We start from the raw sequence: 23311 nt of genomic DNA, 5'->3' as shown, positions 1-23311 counted from the left end.
TTCTTTTTCTTCAATGTCTTATGACTATGAGATCAGCAAATGATGAAAAGGAGAGTACGTAATGTAAAGAACAATTACCTCCTCATTCTCACCTTGTTTCTGAGTTTGAAGGGAATAAATGTACTCATATCATTATATATGATTGCACTGTAGTTTTTGGTTAGACAATCATCATCTTTTTAAGACATGGCTTGTTAAAACTTTTTATCATGGATGTGGATAAATTCTACCTACTATAATTTATGCCTCTATTTTCATGTTAGTATAGCTTTTTTTCATCTTTGATATGCTAATAGGATGAATTATGTTAAGAGCTTTCCTAAAATTAAATGATCCTAGCATTCTTGAGATGGATTTTGATGGATTATTCTGTCAATGTACATTTTTGAGATTTTTGTAGGTGTAACCAAGATTAATATCACCCTATAAAATTCCTCTGCAGTGCTACCTCTTGTCTGTCTTGTTTTAATATAAAGGTAATGCTGGCTTCATAAAATTTAATGAATTATTTCCCTGCCTCTTCTGTTTTTATTTTAAAAAAAACTTGAATGATTCTGTAATCAACTATTTCTTGAATGTTTAACTGAACTTGCTTATAAAATTTTGGAGATTTGGTTTATTCTCTAATAGAGGATTTTAACTACTGATGCATTTTTTAAATGGTAGTAGAATAATTATTTCTTCTACCCTCCAGAGAGTTTGGTGAGTTCTACTTTGCTAGAAATTGTAAATTTAATGTAAATTTTCATATTTGTTGTCATGACTTTTAATTGTACATTCTTTTTGTCTCTTAAATCTTGAGTGTGTTATTTAAGCTATAGTCCCTTTTTATGTTCCAACAATGGTTTATTCAATTTTTCTCTCTCTTTTTCTGATCAGTTGTTAAGCAAGTTTACCTACTCTATCAGCCTTTTCAAATAATGTAAATTAGCTTTATAAATTCTCATTATTTTATCCCTTATATTTATTAAATTCACTTATTTTAATATTTGCTGAGTTTATTCTAGTGCTCCTCATCTAATTTCTAACAAACATTTAGCTTTTTCCAATATAAACATTTGAGTTAATATCTTTAAATGTAGCCTTCATTATTGATGTGTAGCATTTTAATTATCAATCTAATTCTTAGAATTTTTGCATTTCCATTTTTATATTTTTCTTTGACCCATGAGTTATTTGGGAATGTGTAGTTTTCAATTTCCAAATTTATTATCACTTTAAAGTTAAATTTTATTATTAATTTCTCACCTAATTGCACTGTGGTCTTAGAATATGCTCTGAATGATAATGACTCTTTGAGGTTTGCTGAGACATACATATTTCATGGCCCAGTAACTAGACAAACACCCTTACTGGGTGTTGGGAGCTGAGTTGTTTATGTATTTAGCTGATCAAATTGTACAAATTCTTTGTAATTTTTTCCCTAGATTTATTGAGATATACTTAGTATAAAAAAATTACATGGATTTAATGTATACATATTGAGTTTGGACATATGCATACTCTCACAATACCATCACCAAAATCAAGGTATTAAGCATATTCATCACCTCAAAAAGATTTCCTATGTCTCCTTCCTTTTTGTTTTAAAACTATTTTTAATGGCAGTTTTAGGATCACAACAAAATTGAGAGGAAGATATAGAGATATGCTGTATCCCATATGTTCCTTGACATCACATAGCCATAGCCTTTCCCATTATCAACATCCCCACCAGAGCGATCCATTTGTTACAATTGATAAACTTATGGTTACATATCATAGTCACTCAAAATTCATAATTTACATTATGGTTTATTCTACGGGTTTGGAAAAGTATGTAATGACATATATCCATCATAAGGTGTCATACAGAGTACTTTTGCTGTTCTTAAATTTGTCCCAGAGCTTTCCTGGTGGCTCAACTGGTAACGAATCCACCAGCAATGCAGGAGACCTGGGTTTGATCCCTGGGTTGGGAAGATCCCCTGGAGAAAGGAACGGCTACCCACTCCAGTCTTCTGGCCTGCAGAATTCCATGGACTGTATAGCCCATGGGGTCACAAAGAGTCGGACATGACTGAGTGGCTTTCACTTTCACTTTAAATTCCTCTGTGCTCCACCTATTTATCCCTCAACTCTAACTCCTGGAAACCACTGATATTGTTACTTTTCCATATTTTTGCCTTTTTTAAAATGTCAAATATTTGGAATTACATAGTATACAGTCTTTACAAATTAGCTTTTCTCATTTAGTAATATGTATTTATGGTTCCATTTAAGCATGTCTTTTCGTGGCTTGGTAGCTCATATCTTTTTAGCACTGAATAATATTCCATTGTCTGGATATACTACAGATGATTTATTCATTTTCCTACTGAAAGATGGGCTTCCCCATCTTTAAGCCACTGCTCAGTGGCTGAGCAGTAGAGAACCCATCTGTAATGCAGGAGACACAGCAGATGCAAGTTCGATCCCTGGGTCAGGAAGATCCCCTGCAGGAGGGCGTGGCAACCCACTGCAGTATTCTTGCCTGAAGAATTCCATGGACAGAGGAACTTGGTGGGCTACAGTCCATGGAGTTGCAAAGAGTTGGACACGGCTGAAGTGCTACTGGAGGACATCTTGGTTATTTTCAAAATTCTGGCAGTTTTGAATAAAGCTGTTATAAACTGGGCTTGCCTGGTGGCTCAGACAGTAAAGAATCTGACTTCAGTCTTGGTTGCTTTCAGAATTTCGATAGCTTTGAATAAAGCTGCTATAAACTCCCATGCACAAGTTTTTGTGTGTATGCAAGTTTTCAACTCCTTCAAGTAAATATCAAAAAGTTAATTGCTGAATTTTATGGTAAGAATATCTCTAGTTTTGTAAGAAACTGTCAAACTGTCTTACAAAGGGGCTGTACCAGTTTGCATTATCACCAGTGACAAATAAGAGTTCCTGTCTCACATCTTCACCAGCATTTAGTGTTGCCAGTGTTCTGGATTTTGGCCATTCTTATACTTGTGTAGTAATATGTCATTGTGGTTTTAATTTGCATTTTCCTGATGGCATAAGATGTAGAGCATCTTTTCATAGGCTTATTTGCCATCTGTATATCTTTTTTGGTGAAGTGTTTGTTAAGGGGTTTGACTCCTTTTTCAAAAAGGTTATTTGTTCTCTTATTGTTGTATTCTATTTCCTTTGTATGTGTGCATGTGAATGTTAAGAATTTGTAACATGAGATTGAGAGAGTCAATTTCTAGGTAGGTTGATAAAAAGTCCAGGGTCCCCTGAGGAGGAGAGAGGGATCTGGAATTCTCAAGGAGGAGAAAAGGATAAATGCTTTTTTCTACATTCCTTAGCCTTCCTCACATAAAATGTTATTTTGTTTTGTTTTTATTTAAGCCCAGAGTTGATGATTACAGGACAACTCAGTTTAAACTCTGTACTAAGGATTATATAGCAACAATGTATCCTGCTTGAAGGCATGTTTCTCCTTTTGAGAACCCTCAGATTAATCCTGTTATCTTAAAATGTATATTATGGGAGTGGGTCTGGTAAGATCTTTACAACCTTGAGACATTCTTTTGATTTATTGTAATAACCAATTAAAAAAGCATATAGCTCTCTTGCTAAGACTAGTGAGGGGGCACTCTCCCACCCCCTTGTGATGTCTGTCAGAAGCTTTCTCCAGCCCATTTTCACTGTAATAAAACTCTGCTACACAAAAGCTCTTGAGTGATCAAGCCTGGCCCCTGGTCCAGAAGCGGAGATCACAAATCTGACACCGTTCACCCTAAGCTATCAAGATCTAGCCTCTTAAAATTGTTAAGTGCACAACACCATATTGCTAAATATAGGCACTATGTGGTACAGCAGATCTCTAGAACATATTCATTTTGCATAACCTTAACTTTATAGCCACTGAACTTCACTAATTTGTCCACTTGGTTTAACAATGGCTGAATAAATGAATATTAAACTCTCTTGCTATGACAATACTTTCTTCATTTGCCCTTTCCGTTTTAAAACTGTAAGTATTTATTTGTGTATTATGAAACTATATCATAAAGCTTTTATGTCTTGAATTGTCATATAGTTTTTTAAACTAAAACAATTTATTCTTATGGAGAGATCTCTATTTCTGCTTCTGGCTTATTGTCTACTTTTCTCTGAGTTTGCTCAAACTCATGTCCATTGAGTCAGTGATGACATCCAATCGTCTCATCCTCTGTCAGCTTCTTCTCCTCCTTCCCTCAGTCTTCAGTGATTATTTTAGTGATGGTCTAGTGATAGTTCATGGGGAAGCAAGGAGTCAGACATGATTTAGCAACTGAACAGCAACAAGTGGTAGTAAACTCTTTTTTTAATGATTTTGCTTGTATTTTTTGACAATGAAGTTGGGTTTAAGTTGGCAATTATTTTCTCTCAGCATTTTAAAGTTATTATTTTAAATTTATTGTACTATATCCTAGATGCTATTTCTACTCTGAGAAAATATAATTTTAATGTCTTGAGGCAGTCATTTTTCTGTATATGTTTAATATTTTAACCTACATTCCAAAATTCATGGAGAGTAATTGAGGGTGAAATTTTAAAAATTCATCCTTATTTGACTTCACTATATTTCCTAATATCTTGTTTGATGTCATCATTTCAGGGAAGTTTGAATTATTATGATTTTAACTACTGCAACTCTATCCCCTGTATTATGTCCATCTGGAAATTTGTTTAGATTTGTGATAGACACTATCATTCTGGTCTCTATCACTTAATCTCCCTTGTGATGTTAACTTATACTGAGAAGGAGTTTTAAAGCAGAATTTTATGAGCATATTTAGGTTTTAGTAGCTGTAGAATTTGAGGATACCTGGAATTTCTTAATGCTGTACAGGAAGCTGACACCAGGTTTCAACTTCTTCTCTGGCTGTGACATTTTAGCATTAAGTATAAACAATTAAGGGACTTCTCTGGTGTCTCAGCAGTAAAGAATCTGTCTGCAAAGCAAGAACTGTTGTTCAGGTGCTAAGTCATGTCCAACTCTTTGCAACACCATGAACTGCAGCACGCCAGGCTTCCCTGTCCTTCACTACCTCCCTGAGTTTGCTCAAACTCATGTCCCTTGAATTAGTGATGCCATCCAGCCATCTCATCTTCTGTCGCCCCCTTCTCTTCTTGCCCTCCATCTTTCCCAGGAGGGCATGGCAACCTACTCCAGTATCCTTATCTGCAGAATCTCATAGACTGAGGAGCCTGGTGGGCGACAGTCCATAGAGTGACAAGAGGCAGACATGACTGAAGTGACTGAGCACGCACGTATACATGCATAAACAATTAAAGAATATATTTATTATGGAATTAAGAAGTCTGTCTCCACTTGCTCACCACTGCACCTCACATATAGTTGGAGGAAGTTAACAGAGATTGCTAAACTGGAACAACAGATCTATGAGTAATGTTCCCAAGTTGCTAAAATTTATATTACAAAGGCACATCTGAAAAATATCCCATTTTTATGTGTTGGACTACCCATCTTGATTTGTGAATATCATGGACATGGACCTCTGGCGTATCTTACCGTTGACTTGAATATCTCAATAGTGTTAGCCTCATGTATGTTAGCAAATGTAGTCTGTTAGTTTAAAGGGGGAAACCAGTTCCATTTTGAGAAGAGATACTTTACAGAATATCTGGAAACTGAAACAGAAAAAGTGTTTTTCAGAGGATTGAGCTACTTTAAAAAGCATATGGATATCTGCTTCCTGCAACGACAATAGCTTTCCATCTCAATGAAACAACAACATGGATATCAAGATTTACCTGCATTTTATACCCATCAAATCAATATAAAAAGATGAGGGTAGAATTTCTGCTGCTTCTGTGGAATGAGAATGAACCATGTTTTACAGTAATGCCGATAAGATGAGCAAAAGAGCAAATGCTGAGAGTTTTTATTTAGGAGCTCTGTCCTAAATGGGGTATGCATAAGATATCAAGTATTGAGACGTGCTGCAGTTGTAGGAAAATCTTGTTGATATAAAATGTAAAAAGAGTCTTTTACTCCCAAAGACACTGGCTATTCCATATATCCCACATAGTCAAGAGTAATCCAAATTGATTAGCATAGATTTTAAATAGCAAAAATAAAGGCAATATCATTTAGGAAACTACCTAAACATCTGAATTTATTTTAAAACTGACTTAGTGAGCATCAAGTTATGTGAGATAAATGACTAAAATGTAAGAAATATGGTGGCCTTCTTCAAGATAAGATTGGCTTTACAACACAGGGAAAATGTTCAAGAGGGTGCTTGGTCTTTCCTACCTCTCATCTTTTAGAGCCCTCATCTTCCTTTTTTTTGAATTCTTGCATCTTGACACTGTCTGATGTTGCTCCTTGATTGCTGACATTGATTCTGCACCGCAGCATGGCTCACCTTCCCTCATCTCACTTGTTTTTTATAATGTATGTTTCTCAATTTGAGAAATAACTTGTTGATTTGGCTAAAGCAATAGGTCATTCAGAAATTTTCAATCAAGATGAATTCTCTCAAGAGAAATTAAATAGTGTAGGAAATGTATTATGAGAATTTAAAAAAATCATATCATTTTTTCTGATAAACCACAATAATAGGAAGCATAAGAAAACAAGTTATAGAAAAATTAAATACAATATGTATCATATGTATTTGTATAAAATATGCACGCACGCATACATGCTAAATTGGATCAGTCATGTCTGATTCTGTGCAATCTTATAGACTATAGCCACCAGGGTTTTCTCTCCATGGGATTCTCCATAAAAATAATAGAGTGGATTGCCATGCCCTCCTCGAAGGGATCTTCTCGGCCCAGGGATCAAATCCACATCTCTTCTGTCTCATGCATTGGCAGGCAGTTTCTTTACCATTAGCACCACCTGGGAAGCCCTGTATAAAATATATGAATCAATAAATCAGCATAAATATATATATATATAAATATATGTATATGTGTGTGTGTGTGTGTATTTGCTGATTAAATGGTCATAGATGATTGAGCTATGAATGGCCTTAACTAATAAGTGCTAGGTCAGTTTCTCTTCATCTTTACTGTTTCTGGAATTCAAGTCTAAAAGTTCTTTATCATGCATTGCATTCATTCTTTCTTTTTTTTCAAGGTGAAGTATAGTTGATTTACAATGTTATGTTAGTGTCAGGTGTACAGCAAAGTGATTCAGCTTTATATAAATATTTATATATATATAAATTTATATTTATATATAAATTTATTTATATATATATAAATAAATTTATATATATATATATAAATTTTAGATTCTTTTCTATCGTAGGTTGTTACAAGATTCTGAATATAATCCCCGCTGTTACACAGTAGGTCCTTGTTGTTTACCTATTTTATACATAGTAGTGTGTACCTGTTCATGACAAACTCCTAAAATAACCTTTCCTTTAATCTTTACGTCATTTTCACCTAACTGTTTCTCCTCCTCCTGAGAATCTTGAGTCACTGGCCATATACTCTGCTGTGAGCATCTCTATTTTGAGTCAGTGGGGCCCCTCCTTGCCTCTTCTTTAAGACCTCTTCCTTGATATTTCATGGCAAGTGTCTATCCTGGATTGACTTCAAGTAAAATAGAAAATCAAACTGACAAATGAAACACCTATGGGAAAACACAGACATTCACAGAGTATCATCAAATCCTATCAGAAAAGCATAACTTCACACTGTCCCTCTCATGGTGTTAGTTTGTTTGGATGTTTAGCATTATTTCTACCATCATCTTTCATTTGATTGCTTGTTTACATCTGTGAAATCCTGCTAGACTGGAAGCTCCATGAGAGCTGGACCTTCTCTTTTATTCTTCTCCTTCTGAAATACACATGTCAATTATAGGGCCCATCAGAGGCCACATGACTAAAGATCTATGTTGAATGCGTGAATGTCTGTGGGAAGGTGGATATGTGCCAGGAATGCATTTTCAATAATTCCATGAAATACGGAAGACTTGGCAGTAGTACTGAACTGTGTTGCCAACAGAAGATTCTAAAGACTCTTCTGAGCAGTTTAAGCAATTCTATTTTGAAATTAGTGAATGTACATTTTAAAAGGCGCTGATATTTCTGTCACCTTTCCCCAAAAATGAGTGTATAATTGAGCAGAAAAGGAAAAGTAGCTATCCACATTTCTTCTAATGATTTCAAGTTCTGTATATAAATATGCTTTAAGGAAATCATAAACATAATAGAATAATTTCTCTGCTTTTTTAAATCATCTTTGAAAAATTGGCACTCAGGTTGAGTTTTTAAGTAAAGAGAGAGTAAAGTAGGAAAAAATAAGTAAAAAGCAGAAAGTAGGTACATGACCATAGACACACATACGTGATCTTCCCATAATCTGCATTTTCCACTGGTTTTCCTGCAATATATGTTTGGAACTGTACATGCCATGCTGCTTTAGATATGATGATGATGATGATCACACTAGTAATAATCGTAATAGCATCAGAGTATAAACATTACATTTTATACATATAAATTTATACTAGGCATTGCACACCCATTTTATAGGAAAAGTAATAGATTTGTGGAAGTTTACTACCATCACATCTTATAAACTCAACTTTAGGGCTCCAACAACCTTAGAATTTCTATTCTCAAATCTTCTTTTTTGTGTTTTTTTTTTTTTTTTCCTGTGCAACACAGCTTGCAGGATCTTAGTTCCCCAACCAGGGATCAAACTTGGTCTTCTCACAATGGAAGAGAGGAATCCAAATCACTGAACCACCAGAAAATTCTCTATTTTAAAACCTTCTAATAGAAAAAAAAAAAAAACCCAACATATTATCTTTTTTTAAATTACCTAATTGTTACATGTTGTCTTACATAATGGGAATTTCCAATCTGTATTAAAACAGTAAAAATATCTTTGTTTTGAAATTATGGAGGGAGGGCTATGTATCTTTGGAGTGTATCTTTGGCTACCTCCTCTCTGCTCTCTATAAATAATCTCATTTGCTCTCATTATCCCACTACACTTTATTGGTTGATGACTTCCCAGTCTTTATCTTCAATTTAGACCTCCCTCCCAACCTCAGATCAATATAGCAAATCCAGCTAAACTACTGCAGATGGCTTAAACTTAAGTCATTAACTTCTCCCAGAAATTCACCTCTATTCTAATTCTAGATGTTCAATCAAAAAATTTTAACTCTCTTTTAATGCAAATCTCATCAGTTTCATTGGCAAACTATAAAAATAAATTCATAGTTAACCTCGGAAAGTTAAGAGAGGTGTCGCTAGCACAACAGAATGGTAAGCATTTCTGGAGCTTGACACTGAGACCCAAGCAGATATAAAGCCTCTGTAACTTCATCAGGTGTCAGGGAGTATTTATAAAACAAAGGATTTATCTGGAAGAATGCAAGGATAATGAGAAGAGATCTAAAAGGGACAGAATCTGAAAGAAGGGTCTGGATATTTCACCTGGGAATTATTTCAAAGACAAATTTTGCATCAGTTCCCCAGTCATACAGCATCTGACTCCAAAATTTTCTCAGAAGAAGAAATCCCAAAGTAATTGTAAAGGCTTAAAATGTAAGCAAGTGATAAAGGCAGACAGAAATGATAAGGAACTTCCCGGCTAAGAGAAGGACTCACTCACCTGCCAGGAGATTCAACCTATCCTATTTGAGGAAATGAAAATTTTGTTTTCAGAACTAATAAGATATTTCTGGCTAAATAAACTCACCAAGTGCTAGGAGAAAAAAGAAATTCTAAAACTAAATAAATAAATAAAGATGAATACAGATTATCTAAATGGGTAATGAGAATCCAATGGCAGCAGCAACAAAGAGAGCCTGAAGCAAGAAGCATCATCCCAGCATTCTGGGAAAAGAGTGCTTGGAATCTTGTTTCCTGTCCTCAGCCAGAACAGCAGTTAAGTGTGAGGACCAGATAAAGATATTATCGTTATGTAAGAAAGGAACATTTTCCACTCACCAAGTTTTTCTTAATGAATTATTTGAGTATATATTCTTACAAACCAAAAATAAATCCAAGAGAAAAGATGTGGACTTTATAAATATTATGGAATGAAACATCTATAAATTATATGACTAAGTAATTATTAATACACTAGTTGTGAATTGTAATATAACAGTTAAGGGATGATTTGTAAAAATATGGAGACAACACAAAATTATAACAAAATGTGTTCTTGCCTGGAGAATCCCAGGGACAGAGGAGCCTAGTGGGCTACCATCTATGAGTCGGACACAACTGAAGCAACTTAGCAGCAGCTGCTATAATAAGTGAAGTGAAAGTTGCTCATTTGTGTTTGACTCCTTGTGACCCTTCGGACTGTACAATCCATGGAATTCTCCAGGCCAGAATAGCCTTTCCCTTCTCCAGGGGATCGTCTCAATCCAGGGATTGAATCCAGGTCTCCCGCATTGCAGGCAGTTTCTTTATCAGCTGAGCCACAAGGGAAGCCCAAGAATACCGGAGTGGGTAGACTATCCCTTTTCCAAAGGATTTTCCTGACCCAGGAACTGAACTGCTGCTATAATAATTTATTACAAACTGAATGACTTAAAACAACAGACATTCATTCTCTCACAGTTCTCCAAAACCAAGGTGTTGGAAGTGTTGGTTCCTTTTGGAGGCTCTGAGGGAGAAATACAGTCCATGCCTCTCTACTAGGTTTTTTGTGGCAGCCAGCAGTTCTAGGTGTTCCCTGGCTTGTAGATGTGTCATTTCCATCTCCACCTTCATTGCTGCTCTCTGTGTGTCTTTCATGGTCTCTTGTAAAAACACCCATAACTGGCTTTAGAGCCCATCCTAACCCAGAATGATATCATCTTTAGATTCTTGTGCAAATTATATCTACCAAGACCTCTTTTCCAAATAAAGTTACATTCACATGTAGACATGTCTTTTTGGAGGTTACATTTCAATTTCTACAATGTATTAACATTTACTGAAAAAAAAATTTTAGAGTACTTAAAATATATCAAGCACTATGAGCTTTATATGTATAAACTGATGTAACCTTTCCAATAAACCTATGAATAATGTACTGTTATATCTACTGATAAGGGAACTAAGGCACAGAGAGTTAATTTGCCACAAATCACACAGGTAGTTAAATGGTAGAGCAAGGACTAGAATCTTTGAATTTGACTCTAGAATTTATGCTCCTAATCACTATTTTTGTTAAATTTAAATCCCACAAATTGCATATAGTAAGAGAAGTGGAATGTATAATATACAAGCAACTAGAAGAAATTAAACTGCAATTAATAGAACTTCATCAACTATATAAAAGGTGGGAATATTCAGAAGGAGATCTCTTAAAAAAAAGAGATAGCATGAAGAAGTCAAAATAAGCTTGTTGATGCGAATTCAAGTAGAATAGAGAAATGTTAAGAAGAACAAAAAAAAATTAAAACAAATTCCTACAACATGCTGTTCATGAGACTGCTAAGTCAAATGATATAAAAGTGGGATGTAAAGCGATGCAAAGGTCCATATAGTCAAACCTATGATTTTTCCAGTAGTCGTCTATGGAAGTGAGAGTTGGACCATAAAGAAGGCTGAGGGCCGAAGAATTGATGCCTTCAAACTGTGGTGCTGTAGAAACTCTTGAGAGTCCCTTGGACAGCAAGGAGATCAACCAGTCAATCCTATTGGAAATCAACCCTGAATATTCATTGGAAGGTCTGATGCTGAAGCTGAAGCTCCAATACTTTGGCCACATGATGCAAAGAGCTGAACATTGGAAAAGACTCTGATGCTAGGAAAGATAGCGAAGGAGAAGGGGGCGACAGAGAATGAGATGGTTGGATGACATCATTGACTTAATGGACACAAGTTTGAGCAAACTCAGGGAGATAGTGAAGGACAGGGAAGCCTGGTGTGCTGCAGCCCATGGGGTCACAAACAGTCAGACATGACAGAGCAACTGGACAATAACAACAAACAGTTGTAATGGTCTTTAAAGATTGGCCAGAGAATATTTTTGAAATATACATCAGAGTGTGTCATGCCTATTTCAGAGCCCTACAATGACTTCTTGCTATGTTTTGAATAAAATATCAACTCCTTCAATGGCATAAAATGTCACAAATCATCTGGTTGGTCCCTGCCTATCTTTACATCTCATATCCTCCTCTCTTAATTCTACTCACACTCTGTATTCTGAGTCCACTGAGGTTTTTTTTGTTTTGTTTTAACACAAACTTGTCTGTACACTCTCTCTTCTCTCTGCCTAAGATACTCTTCCTATGTTACAACTTTCAAGTGATTTCTTTTCATCACTCAAATCTAGGGTCACAGCATTTTTTCAGAAATATCTTCCCCATAGTACCTAAAGTAAACCGTCATTATGCTCTAGCACTTTGCCTTAACTATTTCTACCCCAATTATTTCAACTACTTGATCTTACTTGTTTGTTAAAGTCATTTACAATCACAAATTCATCCACTTTACAGCAAAATTACCTATTAAATGAATCCTCCTTTAGTGACACTGGAATAATATGTGCTTCCAAGTATCCAAGAAGTCTTATACACTATGAAACCTAAGGCCAGTCTCAGAAGCTGAATGAGCGTTAGCTTCAAGTTAGGTGAATAGTTGTGTGTGTTTGCTCAGTCGCTCAGTCATGTCTGACTCTTTGTGACCCCATGGACTGTAGCCTGCAGGGCTCCTCTCTCCACAGGATTTTCCAGGCAAGAATACTGTAACAGGTTGCCATTTCCTACTCCAGGGGAGCTTCAGACCCAGGGATTGAAACCACGTCTTTTGTATGTCTTGCCTTGGCAGGCAGATTCTTTACCACTTTGCCACCTGGGAAGCCCAATTTGTGGTTTTATATTTAAGCAATTTAAATATACATATGACTATGAAGAGCAGTGGTTGAGATGTTGTTCAGTCTCTTTCAGTTATATCGTTAAAAAGCACCAATGTTATTATTCTGTATGTCATCTATTGCCTCATTAGGTCTTCTCTACATCTTTCTCCCTTTTGCTTGATGCCTGAGGACAAACCAAATCTTATTCTCTGGTTTCCATTTGGAAGGCTGAGATGTGTCAAAAGTACGTGTTTTATTTTTCCCCTGCAATTATTGCGTGTCTGCCATGTGTCAAGACTTATAAGCCACAAGAACACTGCAGTGAACAAGTAGATAAAAAACATTGGCCTTGTAAAGCTTACATCTTAGTTGGGAATGACAGTGAATAAAATAAATCTGCAAAATTAATGAAACATAGCAATAATAATTATAAATAGTAAAGCAAGGAGGATAGCAATGTTGGAGAACTTTGAAATTTAAAGTGGGGTGGTCATAGGTTCTGTAGGACCTGAAGGTCCACTGTAAAGACTGTGGTTTTACTCAGTGCGAATAAAAGAAAACCATTGACATGGTGGGGGATGAAACTGTGACACAAACTGATCTAACTTTAATTTGTTATTATTATATTTGGTTGTTTTATAGTGTGTGTGTGTATTTTAGAATATATTAAAGGAGGGCAAGTAAATGTACAAATAAAATCTATTCAAGAAGTTAATAGCAATCATCCACGCAAATGATAATGATGGCTAAAACTAACTTAGTCACAACAGAATTGTTGAAAACATAGTGTGAAATGATCAGATTCAAGATATAGTTTGAAGGTAAAGTCAATGTGATTTTCTGGTAGATTAATTCATTCAACACATTTATTTAACAGATTATTCATAGTAATAGACAGATATTAGGATAGGATATCAGATAAGACTTTGTAAGAACTTGGGCTTATACTCATTGCAGTGAGAGCCACTGTAGGGTATTGTGTGGAGGTGCAGCAAGATCTAACCTTTGTTTTTAAAGGAGAATTCAAATTGTGGACTTCCCCAGTAGCTCAGTGGTAAAGAATCTATCTGCAATGCAGGAGACCCAGGTTCAGTCCCTAGGTCAGGAAGAGCTCCTGGAGGAGGACATGGCAACCCACTCTAGTATTTTTGCCTGAAGAATCCCATGCTCAGAGGAGCCTGGCACGCTACAGTCCACAGGGTTGCAAAGAGTCAGACACAACTGAAGTGACTGAGCATGCACACATTCAAACTGCAGAACTGAGAATAGGCCCTGAAGTCAAGATTTGAAACAGGTAGAGGTGCTGTGAGGATGAGTGTGTGAGAAAGAGAACAAGGTATGAAAGAACTGGGAGGAAAGTCGGTTATAGGGAGGATGGTAGAAAGATTAGGATTTATCATAGGCTTTATTAAGATTGAAATGATTCATAGAGATTCACTCTACTTTTTTTCCACATGAAGGGACTTCTCTATCAACACACAGCAGTAAGTTATTTAACAGATGACTTCGGAAAAAGCAAGTGGACATGCTCGACTTAGTGATTACTTTCATTCTCCTGTTTTGAGAACCACTTTACTTGCTGATGGTGATTGCAGCCATGAAATTAAAAGACACTTACTCCTTGGAAGGAAGGTTATGACCAACCTCGATAGCATATTTAAAAGCAGAGACATTACTTTGCCAACAAAGGTCAGTCTAGTCAGGCTATGGTTTTTCCAGTGGTCATGTATGGATGTGAGAGTTGGACGGTGAAGAAAGCTGAGCGCCGAAGAATTGATGCTTTTGAACTGTGGTGTTGGAGAAGACTCTTGAGAGTCCCTTGGACTGAAAGGAGATTCAACCAGTCCATCCTAAAGGAGATAAGTCCGGGGTGTTCATTGGAAGGACTGATGTTGAAGCTGAAACTCCAATACTTTGGCCACCTCATGCGAAGAGTTGACTCATTGGAAAAGACCCTAATGCTGGGAAGGATTGGGGGCAGGAGGAGAAGGGGACTACAGAGGATGAGATGGTTGGATGGCATCACTAACTCGATGGACATGGGTTTGGGTAAACTCCGAGGGTTGGTGATGGACAGGGAGGCCTGGCGTGCTACGATTCATGGGGTCGCAAAGAGTCGGACATGACTAAGCAACTGAACTAAACTGAACTGAACTGAACTTATTTGCAGGAAAAAAAAGATGCATTCTCTAATTCTCTGTAATCTAAGTTTGAAAAAGTCAAGCCCCCAATGAAAGTGTCTATGCCTGTTCAACAGTTGCATTTGATTAAATGAGCAAACTTAAATCTTTGGTGAAGCATTAGTAAGTCTTATTTGCTGCAGTTTGATAGGTACTTTCTCTAAAGCCCTTTATATAGAATGAAATTGATGTTTTGAATCTCCCATATGATTGTCCCCATAGAAATCTGTCAACCCTTTTGAAACTTGGGGGTGGGAGAAAAATGGCATTATTCTTTTTCTTCAACCTAAAGATTTTTAAAAATGAATATAGAGTGAATTTTACACTAAAGATTATTATTAAGAGGCAACCTTCACATCCAAGTCTTCTCAATTTTGAAGATAAAATTGAATTTGACCTTTAACTAAAGATCAATTCCACTGGGTAATCAATTTGGACTGATTCCACTGGAGATCACCTAAGAGTATTCTGGCATTGCAAATGGCCATTAAAAGCCATCAGTGCTATAATTCTTTTGGAAACAGATAGTTATGTGAGAGTCATATGATAGTTATTGCTTTATGATTTAGATATTATTTAATGAATAGTTGGAAATATCCATCAAATCTAACTTGACAAAAGAGGACAGAGAGGACCTCTATCGTAGCCAAGACTACTTGGTAAAAATGCTGTAATTTCCAAAATCATACCCTTCAAACTGACAATAGTGGCATATTATACATTTTTTTTTACATCTTTCACTTAAAATTATCAAAACCCTGCAGTATCTGACTTCAGTCTTATGTGTTAACTAGAGTCACAGCTATAAATCATTAAGATTACTCAATACCATCATCAGAGGTCATTCTAGGTGAGGGGTTTTAACCTGTTCGCGGCATGGACATTTTAGTAGGTTTTTAAAACTGTCTAAGAATAATAGTTTTAGATGTATAGGAGCCCAAGATAAGAACCTTAATATATACGGCACTTTTTCAAATGTACCTAATTTCTCATGCTTAAATGTTATACCTATTTGCAGGTTTGTAAACATTTTTCAACAAGAATACCATTATTTTATTAGTTACTAACCATTGTCTTACCACATTTTTACTTTGTCTATGTTGCTCAAAATAGTACAAAAAAATTACATTGGTTGAAAATATCTCATGGCTGATGCAAACAAGCAACTTGTTGATTAATTGGATTATTTTTTGTTTTAGTGATCCAAGTCCCTATAAAGTAATACTACTGGTAGTTTACAATTTACAGAAAGCATAATTGCTTTTATGTCTTTTATTAAGTATGTGCACATTTACATCTATTATTTGTTTAATTCATGCTTCTTGAATACGTGATCATACTCATGAGCACAGATACTCTTCAAGATGCTAGGGATTCAGTTCTGAATAAGACAGAGTTAAAGAAAGTAGAGGGAAGAAAGCAAAACAATGGAAGAAGCATCAAAGCAAAGATGAAAAGAAGAGAAACAAATAAAATGTTAAATAAGGCATAATGAGAAAATAGAACGTAACAGGAGCTGAAAGTGAGATAAGAGGTGAGGAAAGGACCCTGAGGAAATGACATTTGAACAAAGAAGTTAATACAGCAACCTCATATATGGATTAATGATTAAAAAAATTTTTGTTTGAACAAAGCATGATCATGTTTATAGGCAAGATCAAGCATTCTTCTTTAGACCAAAAAAAATAAATAAATAAAGAAGCTCATGTGAAGCATTGAAGACACTTATTGATGAATCAGTCTGGCGAATAGAACCAGTGACTGCCCCACTTTCAGTCTACATCTAAAGAAGAGGCAGTGGGGGGAAAATAGGCAGACTCCCCAGAAGCATTTGACTTGAATGTCTGTCAATGGTTTCAGCTATGATCAAAGGACCTGTAATGCCTTTATTTTGTTTTCTGTTTCTCCTAGCTACATTTGCTCCAAAAAGTCAGTTTCTGCATCAGGTGGTAAGGACCATACTTCCTCTGGAATCTATAGAGAAGAATCCTTCCTGGTCTATTCTAACATCTGGTGACTTGGAAGCAGTCTTTGGCATTCCTTGGCATGCAGCTAACAGCATTTCTACTTTTGCTCAGTGATCACATGGCATTCTGCCTTCACGTGTCTGCGTCTTCACATTTTCTTTTTTACGAGGACAAGAGCCATGTTGAATTAAGGGTTCATTCTATAACAATATGACCTTATCCTAACTAATAACATCTAAAATGATCCTATTTTAAATAAGATCACATTCTAAGGTACTAGAGGTTAGGACTTCAACATACATTTTGGGGAGAACACAATTCAAATGACAGTGGTCACTTCTGGAGTTCACACAAAAATTTGAGTTACTAGAAGTACAACAGAGTACAAAGAATATACTAGGGATTTAGATAGCTGATTGCTTACCTTTGGACTTACCATTTGTTATGTTAATTTTAGGAAAGTTGCTAAAATGTCTAGACTGTTTTCTGATCAATAGAATGATGGTATCATATACTTTGCAGAACTTTTGTAAAGACAGAGATAATGTAAATAAAATGAAAATACCTAGAAACTCAAATTCCCACTCAATTGACTCTTATAAATATTTTTGATACTTGAAAATTAATATAAGACTAAACAGAAAGGTATTACAATTTGTCATACTTAGGAAAAATAGTGGTCCTGAATCAAAACTGTATTTAAGTTAAAGCAAAAAATAAATGTATTTTTCTGTTTCAAGTTCAGAACTCCAAATTAAGATGTAACCTTGATACATTTCTAGAGCAAATTGAATTGAATAAAACCCATTAATGACATGAACAGTTCAGGAACCACTAGGAAAAAACGTCCTAGTGGTTGACCTGAAAGATAATAGCCACTATAGTTGCTGAAGAGATATCAGTATTTCCCAAAGAATTACTTATCTTGAAGTAAAGCCATGGCCTGTAATTAAGAACATACTCTACAATAGGCCTGTGCTGACCACCCAATATAAATTATGTCTGTCTTGGAAGTCTAACATAGCAGCTTGGTCCTTCCTTTATAGCATCAATCTCAATTTATAATTGCATACATAAGTCTGTGTTTACCTGTCCTTTTGTTTTCCACATTAGATCTCAAATGTCTAGAGAATAAAGACTATGTCTTTAGCCCCTATCACAGTGACTGTCACACAGAAAGGGCTCAATAAATATCATTTTAATGATTAAATGAATTGGCGAGTATACATATGAATAAAACATTATTACTCTCTCCAGACATTTCGACATATTTGTCTTCAGCAAAGACAATACAATAAATTGTACATTTGTTTACATATACATTATATAGTGGCAGTGGGAAAAAAAATCTACGAAATATTCTTGGCCGAGTACTTTAACATTTCCAGTGACAAATATTGTGTATATCAATGATATCTGTTACTTTTTATCATTCTTTCTTTTGTATCCAAAGAAAGGTAGACATTAGACCTTTGGAGATGGAATATTGAAAAGCAGAAATGCAAAGCAAACTAACAACAAAAGTCGGATGTAGGAGGAGAAAGTGAAAATGAGCAATAAAAAGTCAAATAAGATACAGGTAAAAGTGAGAGGCAAATTGAACCAAAATCTGAAAAAAAAAAAAAAAATCAGATCATTATAAAGAATTGATAAAGGGACAACATTAGTACATAAGTAAGCCAGCTTAAAAAAGTTAACATTCCACATTTCCACAATTTGGCACAAAGCAATATGTTCTAACATTATGCTCTATTGTCTAGCTTGTTGGTTAATACCTGCAGTGAATTTCTGTCTTGTATTACCTGATTCTGCACTCTGTGCCTAGAACCCCTTCAGCTGCCTGTCACTGCACTTCTTATTGTATTCACCTTTCAAGATCCCAATGAGACACCAACTTCTCCATTACAACATATCCACTTTATGTGTTAAAGAAGTTGAGACTCAGGGGTAAAGAGATAATAGAAGTTTACACATTTGGTAATAGGACTAGAACACAAAGGGAGTGTTCTTTCCACAGAATTACAAGGCAGAGGATTTGTAGCATTCTTTGCTCCAAGGTTTGAAATAGTATACATTATTCAACAACTGAGCCATATCATGTCTACCTGGATCAACATAAGGAACAGGAAATCTTAGTAAGAATAAACACTGTGATGCTGTCTGCTATATCTTCCCAAACATGCAGATTGAAGTGAATGGAAGAAAATTTCAAAGCCATAGGGTTGCTTAACATAAAAATGGCCCCCAAATTGCATAATATGTGATAATATCATATCAAAGGATACATTTGCAGGGTATGCAAGCATATTGGATGAGCAAATTCCTATTCAACCATGAAATGATTTGCAACACAGTAAGAAAAGCACAACATTAAGGAGATGATTTCCTTTTTCCCTTTAATACTGAACATAACTTTCATTAATTTTAATATGTGACTTTCAAGGGCAAATATGCCCATGGGCGTTCGAGAGAGACTCAACAGTGTTTTTAATCTAGAAAAGTAGTATAGTTACACAATATAAAATCAATTTATTGGTTATTAAAACATTTCATTCAAGTTTGACATTTATAGGATTTGGTTGGTGTTTTTCTTCATTTACTTCATTTGAAGATCTTAATAAGTGACTATAAACCATAGGAACTTATTTAGGAAGTATCTCTCAGGCCTACAAGGGCAAAACACTCATCATTTCCTGATGTTGCCTACAGACACTTCCATCTACTCATTTATTCACTTGTTTGTCTCATAAGCATTTATTGGCGTCCATTATTGGGTACTTCAGAAACAAAGTCATAATGGTTGTCTTCAAGGAGAGCAAAGCTACTGTGGAAAAACATGTAAAAATACGAATGTGATAATAAAATTACCGTGAGAAAATTGTGAATGAAGTGCAGAGAATGCAGTTGAGGGTAGAAAAGACAAAATTAAATCTTCAAGGGAAGGTGAGTCTATGGAGGAGTCTCAGGAGAGAACACTGAAGAGGCTGCAGGGCAAAGGCTTGGAGATTTTGCACTGGATGGATCCTGGCAGTGTGGCAAGACCTGGCCTATGATATGGATTTTAAAAAAACACACTTAAAGATAAGTGAAACTCAGTGATTAAAAACATAGGATAAGTAAATATATGTTCAAGTAAGTGTAAATGTCAGGTAAGCAAGAATCAGAATATTAATAAGACAAAAATAGTCATTTTAAGGAAATAAAGTCACAATAATACAAATATCTCATGACAAATAAACATGGCTTAAAATTTATGCAAGTTGAAATGTTATATTGTGTGTTAGTCCTTCAATCGTGTTTGACTCTTTGCGACCCCATGGGAATGTAGCCCACCAGGCTCCTCTGTCCATGGGATTTCCCAGGCAAAAATACTAGAGTGAGTTGCCATTCCCTTTTGCAGGGGATCTTCCTGATCCAGGGATCAAAACCTGGTCTCCTGCATTGCAGGCAGATTCTTTACCATCTGAACCACCAGGGAAGCCCAAATGTTATATTAGTGGAAATGAATAGCACAATTATGCATGTTTGACAAATCTAGTTAATCAGGACATGAGAGTCATGACTTTATAATATGTATTATATACTACATACTATTTTGTTTTCTGCTGATTAGTTATGCTCAAAAATTTAATATCTATTACAATATATCATTTCATTGCTGCTGCTGCTGCTAAGTTGCTTCAGTTGTGTCCGACTCTGTGCGACCCCATAGACGGCAGCCCACCAGGCTCCCCTGTCCCTGGGATTCTCCAGGCAAGAACACTGGAGTGGGTTGCCGTTTCCTTCTCCAGTGCATGAAAGGGAAAAGTGAAAGTGAAGTCGCTCAGTCGTGTCCAACTCTTAGCGACCCCATGGACTGTAGCCTACCAGGCTCCTCTGTCCATGGGATTTTCCAGGCAAGAGTACTGGAGTGGGGTGCCATTATTTCATTATAATATATCAAATAATATAATTGTTATTTTATTATACATAATGTATATACATACAAAATCGTCTATGTGTGTGTGTGCTCAGTCACCTAGTCATGTACAACTCTTTTCAACCCCACAGGCTCATCTGTTAATTAGATTTTCTCAGCAAGAATACTGGCGCAGGTTGTCATTTCCTCCTCCAACAGATCTTCCTGACTCAGAGACTGAACCCGTGTCTCCTGCATCTTCTGTATTGCAGGTAGATTCTTCACTGCTGAGCCATTGGGGAAGCCCAAACATTCTATACTACAAAGAAAAATATCTTTCTGGGCATCACAGATATTTTACAAAAACTGTGAATATAATAGGTACGTGTATGCTTAGTTGCTCTTTTGTGTCCAACTCTTTGTGACCCCATAGACTGTAGCTTGCCAGGTCCCTCTGTCCTTGAGGATTCTACAGGCAAGAATATTGGAACGGGTAGCTGTTGCCTTCTCCAGGGAACCTTCCTGACCCAGGGATTGAACCTGGGTCTCCTTCATTGCAGGCAGATTCTTAACCATCAGAGCCACCAGGGAAGCATAGAATAGGCCACTCCCCCAAAAAAACTCTCAAGAAATTTAAAAAGAGATTAGTTTATGGGCTACATTATCTTGGTTATGATGCAAGGGAACTAAATATTAATAAGGAAAGTATATGCTTAAAAATACTTAGAAGATAAAAATAGCATAAATAACTCAGAGTTCAAAGCAGAAATTAAATTTGTCATAACCACTGTATAGGGTACAATGCAAATGAGAGTGCAGTCTATTACATTAATGGAATGCAGACAAATTACCACCTAGATGAAAATTTATAAACTTAAATGAGTATCTATTATACAAGAAATAATGGAAATGAAAGAACTGAATGATTACATAAGAATTCATGGCAAAGTAAAACAAAAAAAATCAGTAAAGCAGAAAGGAGTTAATAAATAAGAAATACTAACAGAAGGGAATGAGGTAGAAAATCAAAAAGTATCAGAATCAAAAATAAATATAAAGATGAAAAATAATAGCCAAACCTGGCAAATTTAATTGAAAGAAAGAAGATGAAAGGGAAGTAAGTCATAAATATAAAGCATTAAGAATAAAATAATTATATTAAAATCACAGACAATATTAATTTTGATGTAAAAATTACTATAAACTAAAAATTTGAAATTATGTTATATAATATAAAAATATATATTGATTATCAAAGGCAACTTAAGACATAAAAATCAAATGAGACAATAGCAAATATGAAACTATATAAAAAAAATGTCTGTTAAAAATGGTGCCAGGGAAAGCAATTCAAATGATTTCATGGGAAAATTCTGTACAGGTGATTCTAATGTTATTTAGACTGTTTTAAAACATAGAAAATAATTTATAAAGTGAACAAAAGGACATAAACTTCAATTTGCATACAAAAGTGTACCATATTGCCACAGTTTTAGAATTATAGATTTGAAGACCTTCAAGAAAACCCTATCAGTTTGTGCCTAATATCATACTAAAACAGCAATGTTAGATATGGGTCCAAAAATTTCAAGAGCAATTGCTTATCATTTATTAATATAATTATATACATATATCATCAGTTGTTCAAAAGAGAAAACTATGTGAATATTTTGAAAGTTGCCCAAAATGTATTTCACAAAATTAACTGTTTCTCATAAACATTTAAGAAACCAGTTCCTTATACATTAAAGAAAATCTATATCAAAGATATTTTATTTAATAGCAAGACAACATAAACAGAAATGGAGGCACAAATATTGATGAATATAAAACAACATAATTGTTATGTATAGATGATATAGGGCCTTCTCAAGTGGCACTAGTAGTGAAGAACCTGCCTGATCAATGCAGGAGACTTGAGAGACATAAATTAGACCCCTGGGTTGGAAAGCTCCCCTGGAGGAGGGCATGGCAACCCAGTATTCATGCCTGGAGAATCCCCAGAGGAGCCTGGCAGGTTACAGTCCATAGCATCAGAAAGAGTCAGACAGAACTGAAGCGACTAAGCCCACACTCACATAGATGATATAATTAAGCAATAGAATCAAATGAAAAACAACTACAATAAATTGAAGTCCTTTTAGAATTGTTAAAATGTTAATACTTTAGTGGTAAGGTACATCCATGTCTTATTTGTGGTTTCAATGTGAATGCTCACACTCAGTATTTAAATCTGTCCAATTATCTACTTCTTCAAGATATTCTCATCCCTTCAGTTTCTTGTCTTTCATCTTAATGACGAGTCTTTACTTACTTTTTTTCCTATTAATCCTCCATCTTTATTTAAAATAGCTATTTTACAACCTCAGCCTTTTTTCCTGATCTTATTCTTTGTACCTGATTTAACTACAACTTGGCCCTTCTGAGAGGATTCCACTCTTTGAAGTGGATTT

General features: G+C 35.4%; 1 long non-coding RNA gene across 1 annotated transcript in view; it reads left to right on the top strand.

Moving 5' to 3' along the window:
• Window positions 1-23311, top strand: part of LOC145527854 (uncharacterized) — a 122001-nt gene that overhangs the window by 28104 nt on the left and 70586 nt on the right. The window contains exons 2-5 of the long non-coding RNA XR_014069964.1: window positions 12963-13057; window positions 14274-14297; window positions 14379-14502; window positions 21011-21130. This is a non-coding gene — a long non-coding RNA (uncharacterized LOC145527854). The remainder of the gene's footprint in view (window positions 1-12962; window positions 13058-14273; window positions 14298-14378; window positions 14503-21010; window positions 21131-23311) is intronic.

The sequence above is a fragment of the Giraffa tippelskirchi genome, chromosome 1 (genome assembly GCF_054371585.1).
Source record: "Giraffa tippelskirchi isolate mGirTip1 chromosome 1, T2T-mGirTip1v1.2.pri, whole genome shotgun sequence".
NCBI lineage: Eukaryota > Metazoa > Chordata > Mammalia > Artiodactyla > Giraffidae > Giraffa > Giraffa tippelskirchi.
This window is presented reverse-complemented; position numbering and strand designations above follow the sequence as displayed.